Raw genomic sequence first — 14,172 nt, 5'->3', positions numbered from 1 at the left:
ATCCACCGCCGCCTCACTAGATGAGCTCGATATCTCAACACTCCCCCTCGAGCTCAACTCCATCTCATGTACACCAAGCGAAGCCCTGAATCTGCGAAGCTTCTCTGCACCCAATGCTTTGGTGAAGATGTCAGCTACGTGATCCTCTGTGCTGACATAAACAAGGTCAAGGTCTCCTGCCAAGACCTTCTCTCTGACGAAATGGCAGTGAACCTCTATGTGCTTCGTACGAGCATGAAAGACTGGGTTCTTGGCCAACTGTATACTGCTAATGTGTCACAGAAAATGACAACTTGTCTATCCACTGATAGACCCAAATTTGCAAGTAGCTTTCTCAACCAAGCTACCTCACATGCTGCCATAGCAGCTCCTCTGTACTCGGCCTTTGTACTGGATAGAGCAACCGTAGGCTGCTTCTTGCTGCGCCAAGTCACAGCAGCACTCCCCAAAGAAAACATGAAGCCACTGGTAGATCTTCTGTCCAGCCCAATATGCATCTGTGTACCCATGTACACATATCTCTGTCCCAGTCTCATAGAATAGTCCACAATGCAAAGTAGACTTCACATACCTCAGTATGCGTCTCACTGCATCCAAATGCGGTTTCCGTGGAACCTGCATAAATTGACTCACCAACCCAACAACATAGCTCAAATCTGGTCTGGTGATCGTCATGTAGATCAAACTTCCTACTATGCACCTATACATAGTAGGATCCTCCAAGATCTCTCCTGAATCTGCACTCAACTTGCCATTCTGATCCAATGGCACGGAAATAGGCTTACAACCTGTCATACCATACTTGGACAACATGTCCAAGCCATACTGTCTCTGCAGTAATCTAATACCATGTGGTGACATAATCACCTCAATGCCTAAGAAATATCTGAGCTCCCCCAGATCCTTCATCTCAAACTTCTGTCTAAGCAAGATCTTTACATCAAATATCTCTGCATCATGGTCCCCCGTAATGATCAAGTCATCTACATAGATGACAACAAGCACAACTCCTCTATCACCATGTCTCACATACAACGAGAAATCTGCATTGGCTACATGAAAGCCAATAGTGACAAGATATTCAAAAATCTTGTCAGACCATGCTCTTGGTGCTTGCTTTAAGCCATACAAGGCTTTCTTCAACCTGCAAACATGCTCGGGGTGACCCACATCCTCATAACCAGGTGGCTGCAACATATACACCTCTTCTTGCAAATCCCCATGCAAGAATGCATTCTTTACATCCATCTGATGTAAAGACCATTGCTTTGACGCAGCCACTGCTATCACAACTCTCACCGTTGCCATCTTGGCAACTGGGCTGAAAGATTCCTCATAATCAATCCCATATGTCTGCGCATATCCTTTGGCTACCAATCTAGCCTTGTACCTGTTTATGCTTCCATCACTGTTATGTTTAACTTTGTACACCCCCTTGCATCCAATGGCTTTCTTGCCTTCAGGCAATTGCACTAAATCCCAAGTTTCATTTCCATATAGTGCATCCATCTCCTCATCCATAGGTTTCTCCCAACACACATTTCCAATAGCCTCATCAATGCATGTGGGCTCTAAAACCTGCACAACCTTTGCCATATATGCATAGTGATGTGCCACATAACCATCATATGTAAATCTCTGCACAGGGTTCTTCACTCTCCCTGATCTTCGCAGCTTTTCATTCATGGCTTCCATAGCCTTCTTTACACCAGGTGTTCTCATAGCTGGGATCCCAAGCTCCTCATCAAGGCTCATATCTGAGCCACTAGTAGACTCTCCATCAACATGAGAATGCCCTGCAGAAATGTGAGGCATACCAAGGGGCTCAACCACTTTCTCTTTTCCTTTACGTGATGTACTAATCAGATTTGCAGGACTGGTATTATGATGCAGCCTGCCACTCCATGGTCTATCAACAGACCCACTAGATGAGGACTCTCTTGGTCCACTCAAAGATTGTGATTGCTGACCTGCATTCTGTGCAACCACACTTCCACTCACATCAGCCCCAATAGCTTCTTTTTTAGTAACATACCAGCAGCTCATCTCATAAAAAACAACATCCCTGCTTACCCTCAACTCACGTGTAGTAGGGTTATAACACCTGTATCCCTTTTGCTCAAGGGAATATCCAATAAACACACATTTTTTAGCTTTCGGATCCAACTTAGTTCTCAGCTCATCTGGCACATGCACATATGCAATGCATCCAAAGACTTTCAGATGAGACAAATCTGGTTTTCTGCCAGTAAACCTCTCCTCTGGAGTTACATCACGTATGGCTGCAGTTGGAGTCCTGTTCATGATGTATACTGCTGTAGAAACAGCCTCAGCCCAATAGCTATGCGGCATATTTTTCTCTTCCATCAATGCTCGCGCAATCTCAGCAATGTTCCTGTTTTTCTGCTCAGCAACTCCATTTTGCTGCGGAGTGTATCTGCATGTGAACTGTCTTCGAATACCATTCTTCTTCAAAAATTCAGAGAACTCATTGGAGAAGTACTCTCCCCTCCATCTGACCTTAGGCACTTTACATATTTCCCTGTTTGCTTTTCAACCAAAACTCTGAAATTTTGAAAGTGAGTGAACACCTCACTCTTCTCCTTCATGAAATATACCCACACTTTCCTTGTGTGGTCATCAATGAAAGTCACATAATACCTGTAGCCTCCCATAAATATGGTCTTCGTAGGACCCCATACATCTGAATGCACAACATCTAGTGCATTTCTGCTCACATATCTGTTACTTGGAAACACATGCTTTGTTTGCTTCCCAAATTGGCATGCTTTACATATTTTTTGCATACCTTCCACTTTAAATTTTGGCAGCCCTGTCACAATTCCTTTTGTCTACATAGACTTCAATCTCTGCACATTTACATGTCCAATCCTTTTATACCAAATGTCTGTGTCTGCAACAATTCCTGAACCATTTGCAAACATCGCAGCACTCATTTCAGGCATGTCTACATTCAACGTAAACATTCTGTCCACTCTGTTGCCTTTTGCAACCAACCTGCACTTGTCTTTGAAATCTTCAACATAACACCCATCAGGGTTAAACCGAACCTGCAAACCCTGCTCAATCATCTGGCCAACTAAAACCAGATTCCTTGTTATGTTCGGTACATGAAGTACATCTGCAAGGTACTTCACTTTGCCATCCTGCATAGACAATGGCACATCTCCAACGTGGGCAATTGGATGAGCAGTGTCATCCCCTGTTTCCACAAAACCTGGTCTTTCCAGGTTTTTCATCTCCTTGAACCACTCCCCATGACTCGTCATGTGGTTCGAAGCACCTCAATCCACATATCATACATTATCTTTTTGTGCTGTATCAACATTTTCAGACATGGCATTCATGACATGCTGCATAACAAACAACCTTTCATTATCCTCATTATTTCTGCTTGAGGATGCATAGTTGTTTTGCTGCACTTTCCCATTTTGCATGTCAGCCTGCTTCTTATAACATTCTGCCTGCACATGTCCAGGCTTACTACAATAATAGCATTCACGTGCATCATTATATTGCCTTTGCCAATTTCCACGGCCTCTTTGACTCCCCCTACCTCTGAATTTGCCTCTTCCACCTACGTGTTGTTGTTGTTGTTGATTCTGGGATTATTGTTGTTGCTACTGCTGCTGGCCATAATTTTGATTACCTGTTCGGCCACCTCCTTGACCGCATCCACGGCCTCCTCTACCTCTTCCTCTTCCTGAACTCGTGTAGAAGGCCTATTGCTCTGAACTGTTTTTGCTTTGTGAAGACTGTTGGTCTTCACCCAAGCTCTTCTCTTCGATAATCAGCATAGACACCAAATCTGTAAAGTTGGGAATGTTTTCCCGAGTCTGAATAGACGTCTTGAACGCCTTGTATTGTGGCCCGAGACCACGTAGACAGACCTCCACCTTATCATCATCATCTACTGACACACCAATAGATGCAAGGGATTCCATAATACCCTTTATCTTCAACACATAGTCATTCACATACATGCTCTTTTTCTCCACAGTATGAAGTTCATTCTTCAACTGTATCTTACGTGCCTTGGTATTTGTTTCATAAAGCTTTACCAAGGTGTCCCATGCCTCCTTGGGGGACTTGGCATCCTGAATGTGCCCAATCATGGTGTCCTGTATACTAATGGAGAGCCAATACATAACCTTCCTGGCTCCTTGGTTCCAGTCTTTAAACTCTTTCACATCAGCAGCAGCAGCAGGTATCTCCGGTGCCTCCTCATGCTCACCTTCTATGTAGTCCCAATAGCCTTTTTCCATCAAGAAATTCGTCAATCTAAATCTCCAAGCATGGAAGTTATTCTTATCTAGCTTCTCAACACCACAATCTGTGTTATGCCATCATTAGACATCTTGCCAAACGCACAATTTTACCAGAAACTGCACTCTGGTTTTTTTACACAAACTGCTGTATTTTCTGCACAGCGGTACTGTAGTACTCTCAAATGTCACAACCAGTGACTTCAATGTGCATACATACACCTAATGGCAACTGTAGACCTCTTTGCAGCACCCATAGTGGTTGTCTGCACAGTCAATCTGTCTTCCTGCAGTTCTTAAAACAGAGTTCTGCAGAGAATCGATGACTTACCCGCAGTGCTCGAAATCGCCTGCTTTCTAAAAAACGGAGGTCCAGACGCGCCCGAAACGCGGTTTCGGCCTAGAAAATTCTATTCGATAGGACCCTATAGTTGCTCTATAGCTTTACTCCCGCGAAGAAAGCTCCTCAATCAGAGATCATTGCCGGTGCCTCCCGTAGAGCTCCCGATAAGGGTGTAGTCACCAACACAAATAGGGAAGAGTAGTTGAAGCTCTTACCCTCATACCGCTTCCTGTGGTTCTCTTGCTTGCAGCTCAGCCCTTAGCACGAACCAGGCTCTGATACCATGAAAAGATGTAGGGGGAAGAGAAAATGAGCTCTTGCAAGCACACACACACTCACAAAACCCTAATAGAGAACACACACAAGGTGAGAGGCTGAAAATCTTCTTCTTCTTCACTCAACACTCAACACACCATATACAAGATAAGAGTACACATAATATGAAAGGTACTCAACCAATACATACAAGGGTTCTCTATAGTGTGAACCCAACTAAAATTAGTTGGTGCTATAACTATGCCAGTCTCTAGAATGGCTATCACACAGCCTGTCATCCCACTGGCCGCATATCACCCAAGATCTCACCAACCATGCCAGTGGTGTAAGTGTGGGGCCTATCCCCCAGGCGGGTCATCAATGTCCACCGCCTCACTAGACGAGCTCGATATCTCAACACTCCCCCTCGAGCTCAACTCCATCTCATGTACACCAACAAGTGAAGCTCTGAATCTGCGGAGCTTCTCTGTACCCAATGCTTTGGTGAAGATGTCAGCTCCCTGATCCTGTGTACTGACATAAACAAGGTCAAGGTCTCTTGCCAAGACCTTCTCTCTGACAAAATGGTAGTGGACCTCTATATGCTTCATGCGAGCATGAAAAACTGGGTTCCTCACCAATTGTATACTGCTAATGTTGTCACAGAAAATGACAACTTGTCTATCCACTGATAGACCCAAATCTGCAAGTAGCTTTCTCAACCAAGCTACCTCACATGCTGCAAGTAGCTTTCTCAACCAAGCTACCTCACATGCTGCCATAGCAGCTCCTCTGTACTCGGCCACTCGGTAGGCTGCTTCTTGCTGCTCCAAGTCACAGCAGCACTCCCCAAAGAAAACATGAAGCCACTAGTAGATCTTCTATTTAAAATACTACCAGCCCAATCAGCATCTGTGTACCCATGTACACATATCTCTGTCCCAGTCTCATAAAATAGTCCACAATGCAAAGTAGACCTCACATACCTCAGTATGCATCTCAATGCATCCAAATACGGTTTTCGTGGAACCTGCATAAACTGACTCACCAACCCAACAACATAGCTCAAATCTAGTCTGGTGATCGTCATGTAGATCAAGCTTCTTACTATGCACCTATACATAGTAGGATCCTCCAAGATCTCTCCTGAATCTGCACTCAACTTGCCATTCTGATCCAATGGCACAGAAATAGGCTTACAGCCTGTCATACCATACTTGGACAACATGTCCAAGCCATACTGTCTCTGCAGTAATCCAATACCATGTGGTGACCTAATCACCTCAATGCCCAAGAAATATCTATGCTCACCCAAATCCTTCATCTCAAACTTCTGTCTAAGCAAGATCTTTACATCAAAGATCTCTGCATCATGATCCCCCGTAATGATCAAGTCATCTACATAGATGACAACAAGCACAACCCCTCTATCACCATGTCTCACATACAACGAGAAATCTGCATTGGCTACATGAAAGCCAATAGAGTGACAAGATATTCTGAAATCTTGTCAGACCATGCTCTTGGTGCTTGTTTTAAGACATACAAGGCTTTCTTCAACCTGCAAATATGCTCGGGGTGACTCACATCCACCATTGCTTTGATGTAGCCACTACTATCACAACTCTCACTGTTGCCATCTTGGCAACTGGGCTGAAAGTTTTCTCATAATCAATGCCATATGTCTGCGCATATCCTTTGGCTACCAATCTATCCTTATACTTGTTTATGCTTCCATCACTTTTATGTTTTACTTTGTACACCCACTTGCATCCAATGGCTTTCTTGCCTTTAGGCAATTGCACTAAATCCCAAGTTTCATTTCCATATAGTGCATCCATCTCCTCATCCATAGCTTTCTCCCAAGACACATTTCCAACAGCCTCATCAATGCATGTGGGCTCTACAACCTGCACAACCTTTGCCATATATGCATAGTGATGTGCCACATAACCATCATAGGTAAACCTCTGCATAGGGTTTTTCACTCTCCCAGATCTTCGCAGATTTTCATTCATGGCTTCCATAGCCTTCTTTACACCAGCAGGTGTTCTCATAGCTGGGATCCCAAGCTCCTCATCAAGGCTCATATTTGAGCCACTAGTAGACTCTCCATCAACATGAGAATGCCCTGCAGAAATGTTAGGCATACTAAGGGGCTCAACCACTTTCTCTTTTCCTTTACATGATGTTCTAATCACATTTGCAGGACTGGTATTATGACGCAGCCTGCCACTCCATGGTCTATCAATAGACCCACTAGATGAGGACTCTCCTGGTCCACTCAAAGACTGTGATTGCTGACCTGCATTCTGTACAACTAGACTTCCACTCACATCAGCCCCAATAGCTTCTTTTTCAGCAACATACCAGCTGCACATCTCATCAAAGACAACATCCCTGCTTACCCTCAACTCACGTGTAGCAGGGTTATAACACATGTATCCCTTTTACTCAAGGGAATATCCAATAAACACACATTTTTTAGCTTTTGGATCCAGCTTAGTTCTCAGCTCATCTGGCAAATGCACATATGCAATGCATCCAAAGACTTTCAGATGAGACAAATCAGGTTTTCTGCCAGTAAACCTCTCCTCTGGAGTTACATTTTTTAGCTTTTGGATCCAGCTTAGTTCTCAGCTCATCTGGCAAATGCACATATGCAATGCATCCAAAGACTTTCAGATGAGACAAATCAGGTTTTCTGCCAGTAAACCTCTCCTCTGGAGTTACATCATGTATGGCGGCAGTTGGAGTCCTGTTCATGATGTATACTGTTGTAGAAACAGCCTCAGCCCAATAGCTATGCGGCATATTCTTCTCTTCCATATCAATGCTCGCACAATCTCAGCAATGTGCCTGTTTTTCTGCTCAGCAACTCCATTTTGCTGTGCGGAGTGTATCTGCATGTAAATTGTCTCCGAATACCATTCTTCTTCAAAAATTTAGAGAACTCATTGGAGAAGTCCTCTCCCCCTCCATCTGACCTTAGGCACTTTACATATTTCCCTGTTTGCTTTTCAACCAAAAACCTGAAATTCTGAAAGTGAGTGAACACCTCACTCTCCTTCATGAAATATACCCACACTTTTCTTGTGTGGTCATCAATGAATGTCACATAATACCTATAGCCTCCCATAGACATGGTCTTCGTAGGACCCCATACATTTGAATGCACAACATCTAGTGCATTTCTGCTCACATATCTGTTATGTGGAAATACATGCCTTGTTTGCTTTCCAAATTGGCATGCTTCACATATTCTCTGCATACCTTCCACTTTAAACTTTGGCAGCCTTGTCACAATTCCTTTAGTCTGCATAGACTTCATTTTCTGCAAATTCACATGTCCAATTCTTTTATGCCAAATGTCTATGTCTGCAACAATTCTAGAACCATTTGCAAACATTGCAGCACTCATTTCAGGCATGTCTAAATTCAACGTAAACATTCTGCCCACTCTGTTGCCTTTTGTAACCAACCTGCACTTGTCTTTAAAATCTTCGACATAACAACCATCAGGGTTAAACCGAACCTGCAAACCCTGCTCAATCATCTGGCCAACTGAAACCAGATTCTTTGTTATGTTCGGAACGTGAAGTACATCTGCAAGTACTTCACTTTGCCATCTTGCATAGACAATGGCACATCTCCAACATGGGCAATTGGATGAGTAGTGTCATCCCCTGTTTCCACAAAACCTGGTCTTTCAAGGTTTTTCATCTCCTTGAACCACTCTCCATGACTTGTCATGTGGTTCGAAGCACCTGAATCCACATACCAAACATCATCTTTTTGTGCTACTTCAACATTTTCAGACATGTCATTCACGACATGCTACATAACAAACAACCTTTCATTATCCTCATTGTTTTTTCTTGAGAATGCATAGTTGTTCTGCTGCACTTTCCCATTTTGCATGTCAACCTGCTTCTTATAACATTCTGTCTACACATGTCTAGGCTTACCACCACAATAAAAGCATTCACATGCATCATTATATTGCCTTTGCCAATTTCCACCTCCTCTTTGACTCCCCCTGCCTCTGAATTTTCCTCTTCCACTTGTGTGTTGTTGATGTTGTTGTTGTGTATTCTGGGACTGTTGTTGCTGCTGCTGCTGCTGTGCTGGCCATAATTCTGATTACCTGTTCGGCCACCTCCTTGACCGCGTCCACGGCCTCCTCTACCTCGTCCTCTTCATGAACTTGTGTAGAAAGCCTATTGCTCTGAACCATTTTTGTTTTGTGAAGACTGTTAGTCTTCACCCAAGCTCTTCTCTTCTATAATCAGCATAGACACCAAATCTGTAAAGTTGGGAATGTTTTCCTGAGTCTGAATAGACGTCTTGAATGCCTTGTATTATGGCCCGAGATCACGTAGATAGACTTCCACCTTATCATCATCATCTACTGACACATCAATAGATGCAAGGGATTCCACAATACCCTTTATCTTTAATGCATAGTCATTCACAGACATGCTCTTTTTCTCCACAGTATGAAGTTCATTCTTCAACTGTATCTTACGTGCCTTGGTATTTGTTTCATAGAGTTTTACCAAGGTGTCCCACGCCTCCTTGGGGGACTTGGCATCCTGAATGTGCCCAATCATAGTGTCCTGTATACTAATGGAGAGCCAATATATAACTTTCCTAGCTCCTTGGTTCCAGTCTTTAAACTCTTTCACATCTGCAGCAGCAGTCGGCCGGTGCCTCTTCATGCTCACCTTCTATGTAGTTTCAATAGCCCTTTCCCATCAGGAAATTCGTCAACCTGAACCTCCAAGCATGGAAGTTGTTCTTATCAAGCTTCTCTACCACAATCTAGGTTATGCCATCATTTGACATCTTGCCAGACACACAAGTTTACCAGAAACAGCACTCTGGTTTGTCCTGCACAAACTGCTATATTTTTACAGCGGTATTGTAGTGCTCTCAAATGTCACAACCAGTGACTTCAATATGCATACATACACCCAATGGCAACTGTTGACCTCTTTGCAGCACCCCACAGTGTCTGCACAGCCAATCTGTCTTCCTGTAATTCTTAAAACAGAGTTCTGGAGAGAATCGATAACTTACCCGCATTGCTCGAAATCGCCTGCTTTCTGAAAAATGGAGGTCCAGACGCGCCCGAAACGTGTTTTCGACCCTAAAAATTTTGTCCGATAGGACTGTCCGATAGGACATTATAGTTTCCCTATAGCTTTACTCCCGCGAAGAAAGCTCCTCAATCAGAGATCATTGCCGGTGCCTCCCGTAGAGCTCCCGACAAGGGTGTAGTCACCAACACAAATAGGGAAGAGTAGTTGAAGCTCTTACCCTCGTACCGCTTCTTGTGGTTCTCTTGCTTGCAGCTCAGCCCTTAGCACGAACCAGGCTCTGATACCATGAAAAGATGCAGGGGGAAGAGAGCTTGAGCTCTTGCAAGCACACACACACTCACAAAACCCTAATAGAGAACACACAAGGTGAGAGGCTGAAAATCTTCTTCTTCTTCACTCAACACTCAACACACCATATACAAGATAAGAGTACGCATAATATGAAAGGTACTCAACCAATACATACAAGGGTTCTCTATAGTGTGAACCCAACTAAAATGAGCTGGCGCTATAACTATGCCAGAATGGCTGTCACACAGCCTGTCATCCCACTGGCCGCATATCACCCAAGATCTCACCAACCATGCCAGTGGTGTAAGTGTGGGGCCTATCCCCCAGGCGGGTCATCAATGTCCACCGCCTCACTAGACGAGCTCAATATCTCAACAAGATTGGCTAACCATCCGAAAAAGAAACGAAGAAGATCCGGGTGTTTGTGTTTTCAAAAGGGAAAGTCAACTTGTCGGATCAACCACTATGTGTAGAAGGACTCAATTGGCTAGAAGGAGTGGAAGATGATGAGGAAGAGAAACTTTTAAAAGAAAATCCAATTTTAGTCTCTTTATTTGAGGTGGATGTTGACCGGCGGATAGTGTCACAGTATGAGCCAAAGACATGGCAGTGCAACCAGCTCTAGGAACCATGGAGGATCGAATCCATGCCAAATCAGAATAGAAAATACCAGGGAGCAGAAAAACAAAGAAGTTTGTACAGAAGCATAAAAGAATGAGGTTTTGGAAGAAATCAAGGCATTCATATTTGCTTGAGAAGAAGCCCATGAGAGGAACATGCATGTAGTCAAGTGCAAGAAGATGAATTGTCTACCGACATGAACTTGGGGGATGATCAGAACCCTTGAATGGTCCGAGTAAGTGCCAAACTTACAGAGGAATGGAGACAACAATTGCAAGTACTTCTATCATCATAAAAAGATGTGTTTGCTTAGAGCTACATGGATATAAAGATGTGTTTGCTTAGAGCTACATGGATATAAAGATGTGTTTGCTTAGAGCTACATGGATATAAAGATGTGTTTGCTTAGAGTTACATGGATATAAAGGGTATTGACCCTAGTTTTTATCAACATAAGATTAATCTTAAAGAAGATGTATTTCCCATCCGGCACAGCAGAGGTATTGGATGAATCCGAATTATGCATGCCAAGTGAACAAGGTAATTGATAAATTGCTAAAAGTAGGTTTCATTTATCTAATTTGACAGAGCTAATTGGGTGTCTCCAATTGTCATAGTTTCCAAAAAGAATGGCAAATTGAGGTTGTGTGTGGATTACTGGAAATTAGTCATAGATCCTTTTCCACTTTTGTTCACAAACTCAATGCTAGATGTAGTATGTATTCATTCTTGGATAGATTCAGTGGGTATAATTAAGTAAGGATGGCAAATTGAGGGTGTGTGTGGATTACTGGAAATTAGTCATAGATCCAAAAAGAATGGCAAATTGAGGGTGTGTGTGGATTACTAGAAATTAGTCATAGATCCTTTTCCACTTTTGTTTACAAACTCAATGCTAGATGTAGTATGTATTCATTCTTGGATAGATTCAGTGGGTATAATTAAGTAATAATGGCACTGGAAGATAAAGAAAAGACATCCTTTGTCATAGAATGGAGAATGTTTGGCTCCAATATAATGACTTTTGAGCTGAAGAATGCATCGCGGCGGCCGGCCACATTCTAGAGAATGGTCCATGAAACCTTTTATGAGTACCTCACAACATTTATGAGGGTCTTTGTGGATGACTTCAATGTTTTTGGAAGGCATTGGCAGTATTTGCAACACTTGACATTGTGTCTACAGAGGTGCCATGAAACCACATTGAGTCCAAATCTAACAAAGTGTGCTTTTGCAGGTGAGCAATGGAGCATTGCTTAGCCACATTGTTTCAGAAGATGGGTTCGCAGTGCATCCCCGGAAGGTGATCGTGATTGTTAGATTGCAAGATCCATGCAACATTAAAGAATTGAGTAGATTCTTGGGACAGATCAAATGGCATACAAGGTTTCTTAGATATATGGCACATGGCCTGTCCACTGCTCATCACAAAGAAGAATGCTCCATACATTTGGAATGAGAAGCATGAATAAGTATTCAGCCACCTGAAGATGATGTTATCTAGAGCATTGATTGTGCAACCTCCGTATTAGGAGAGGCAATTTCATGTCTTTGTGGATGCATCAGATGTTGCCATCGACATTCTCTTCAGACAACTATGGAGGCTCCTCATTGTCTCCTTCCACATAGTCCCAAAATCCTTTACCCATCAGGAAATTGGTCATTTTGAACTTCCAAGCATGGAAGTTCTTGTTGAGCGTCTCACTCACAATATGATTGATTTTGTCCGACATGTTCTCCTGCAACAACAATTAAAAAAACCCACAACAAACAATTTCTGTATGTAACCTGTAACACATCAGTATCTTCAGTGTGACTACATAGGCAGTACTTTATCACAACTTTTTAGGTCACTAGATCTGACCAAAGTACATGTACATACACACAATGTCAACAATACATGTGCAAACACTGTTTGCACTCCCAAAATGCACTGTTGCACTGCAATAACCAGATTTCGACGAGAGACAATTCTTAACTTGAACTTCCCAAAACTGTTAAAAATACATTGCACTGACAAAACGAAGACCAAGACTTGCTCGTAAAGCGACTCTGGCCACAAAGTACTGTGTACCACACAGACACCTCCAAGCTTGCGAAGATAGCTCCTCAATCAGAGATGTGTAGCTCCCAGAGCTACCAAGGGGTGCTGTACCTAAACCAAGAGGAGCTCTGATACCATAAAGAGAATGTGGGGGAGAGAGAGAGCTTGAGTTCTTTGCAATCAAACACACACACACACACACACACACAAATGGATGGCTGAATTTTCTTCTTTCTTCTTCTCTTCTCTACAACCATATAACAAAAATATAAGAGTACATTGTTGCACCTAGCGATGCAATGGCAACAGAAGGGTCATTGGCAGAGCGGTCAACCCACAATGCACGATGTGAGCATCACCTCGGTGTCACACGTGTAAAGGCAGTAGACTGCAACCACCATGGAGCCATTGCCAAGATCAAGAAGGCACAACTCAAAAGAGGAATTAACTGCTACAGAGAAGAGAGAGATGGATAAGGAGAGAGTGATGGGGTGTGTGTGTGATAACTTGCGATCTGCGTACTCCAATGTAGTCTTGTAAGCTCACAATGTTAATTGACTGGCGTGTCATGGAGGAGCTTGTTATTATGTTAGAGTTTGGCAATTGGTAATTGTATTGGGTTTCTCTTCTGTGTCACTTTGTAATGCTTTTGGAATGGATCAAAAAGGCATACTTGCTATTACTCTTCCCTTCTATGCCATCTGTTACTTTGTAGTAGTGAATGAACATGTTGTGTATCTGCTCATGTGTACATTCTATGCAAGAGGTTAGTGAGGAAGAGAGTGAGGTGGATCCACTGTGCTTAAGATTGCCCACAAGAGAGAAGTCCAGTTTTTTCCTCATGACCACTTGAGAGTTGGTGTTTGAACCCAAAACCTCTGGTGGGAGTCTTCACGTCTCCCATGACATTGCCTGATTAGTCTGTCACACCAGATTACTATCTTGCCATTTTGCTTAAAGGGAAATTAGTGACAAACACTTGGGGATCCTATTGGTGGGGATTTACCCGAGAGTCTGGGGACTACAACAATCACTCTAGGTAGCAATCCATACCAATAGGCAAGGGTAAGAGGGCACCCATTAGCACCACCTACTTCGACAAAGTTTACATTCTGGATCACACTCCCCCAGAGTTGTTCTTCAAATTCAAGAAAAGATTTGTCAAGGGAACTAGTCCAAAAGTAGAAGCTCTATCAACCGAGCGTGCCAAGTGTTGCACCTGTGGCA

This window comes from Cibotium barometz, chromosome 18 (assembly GCF_041138505.1).
Source record: "Cibotium barometz isolate CiBa-2024 chromosome 18, ASM4113850v1, whole genome shotgun sequence".
NCBI lineage: Eukaryota > Viridiplantae > Streptophyta > Polypodiopsida > Cyatheales > Cibotiaceae > Cibotium > Cibotium barometz.
This window is presented reverse-complemented; position numbering follows the sequence as displayed.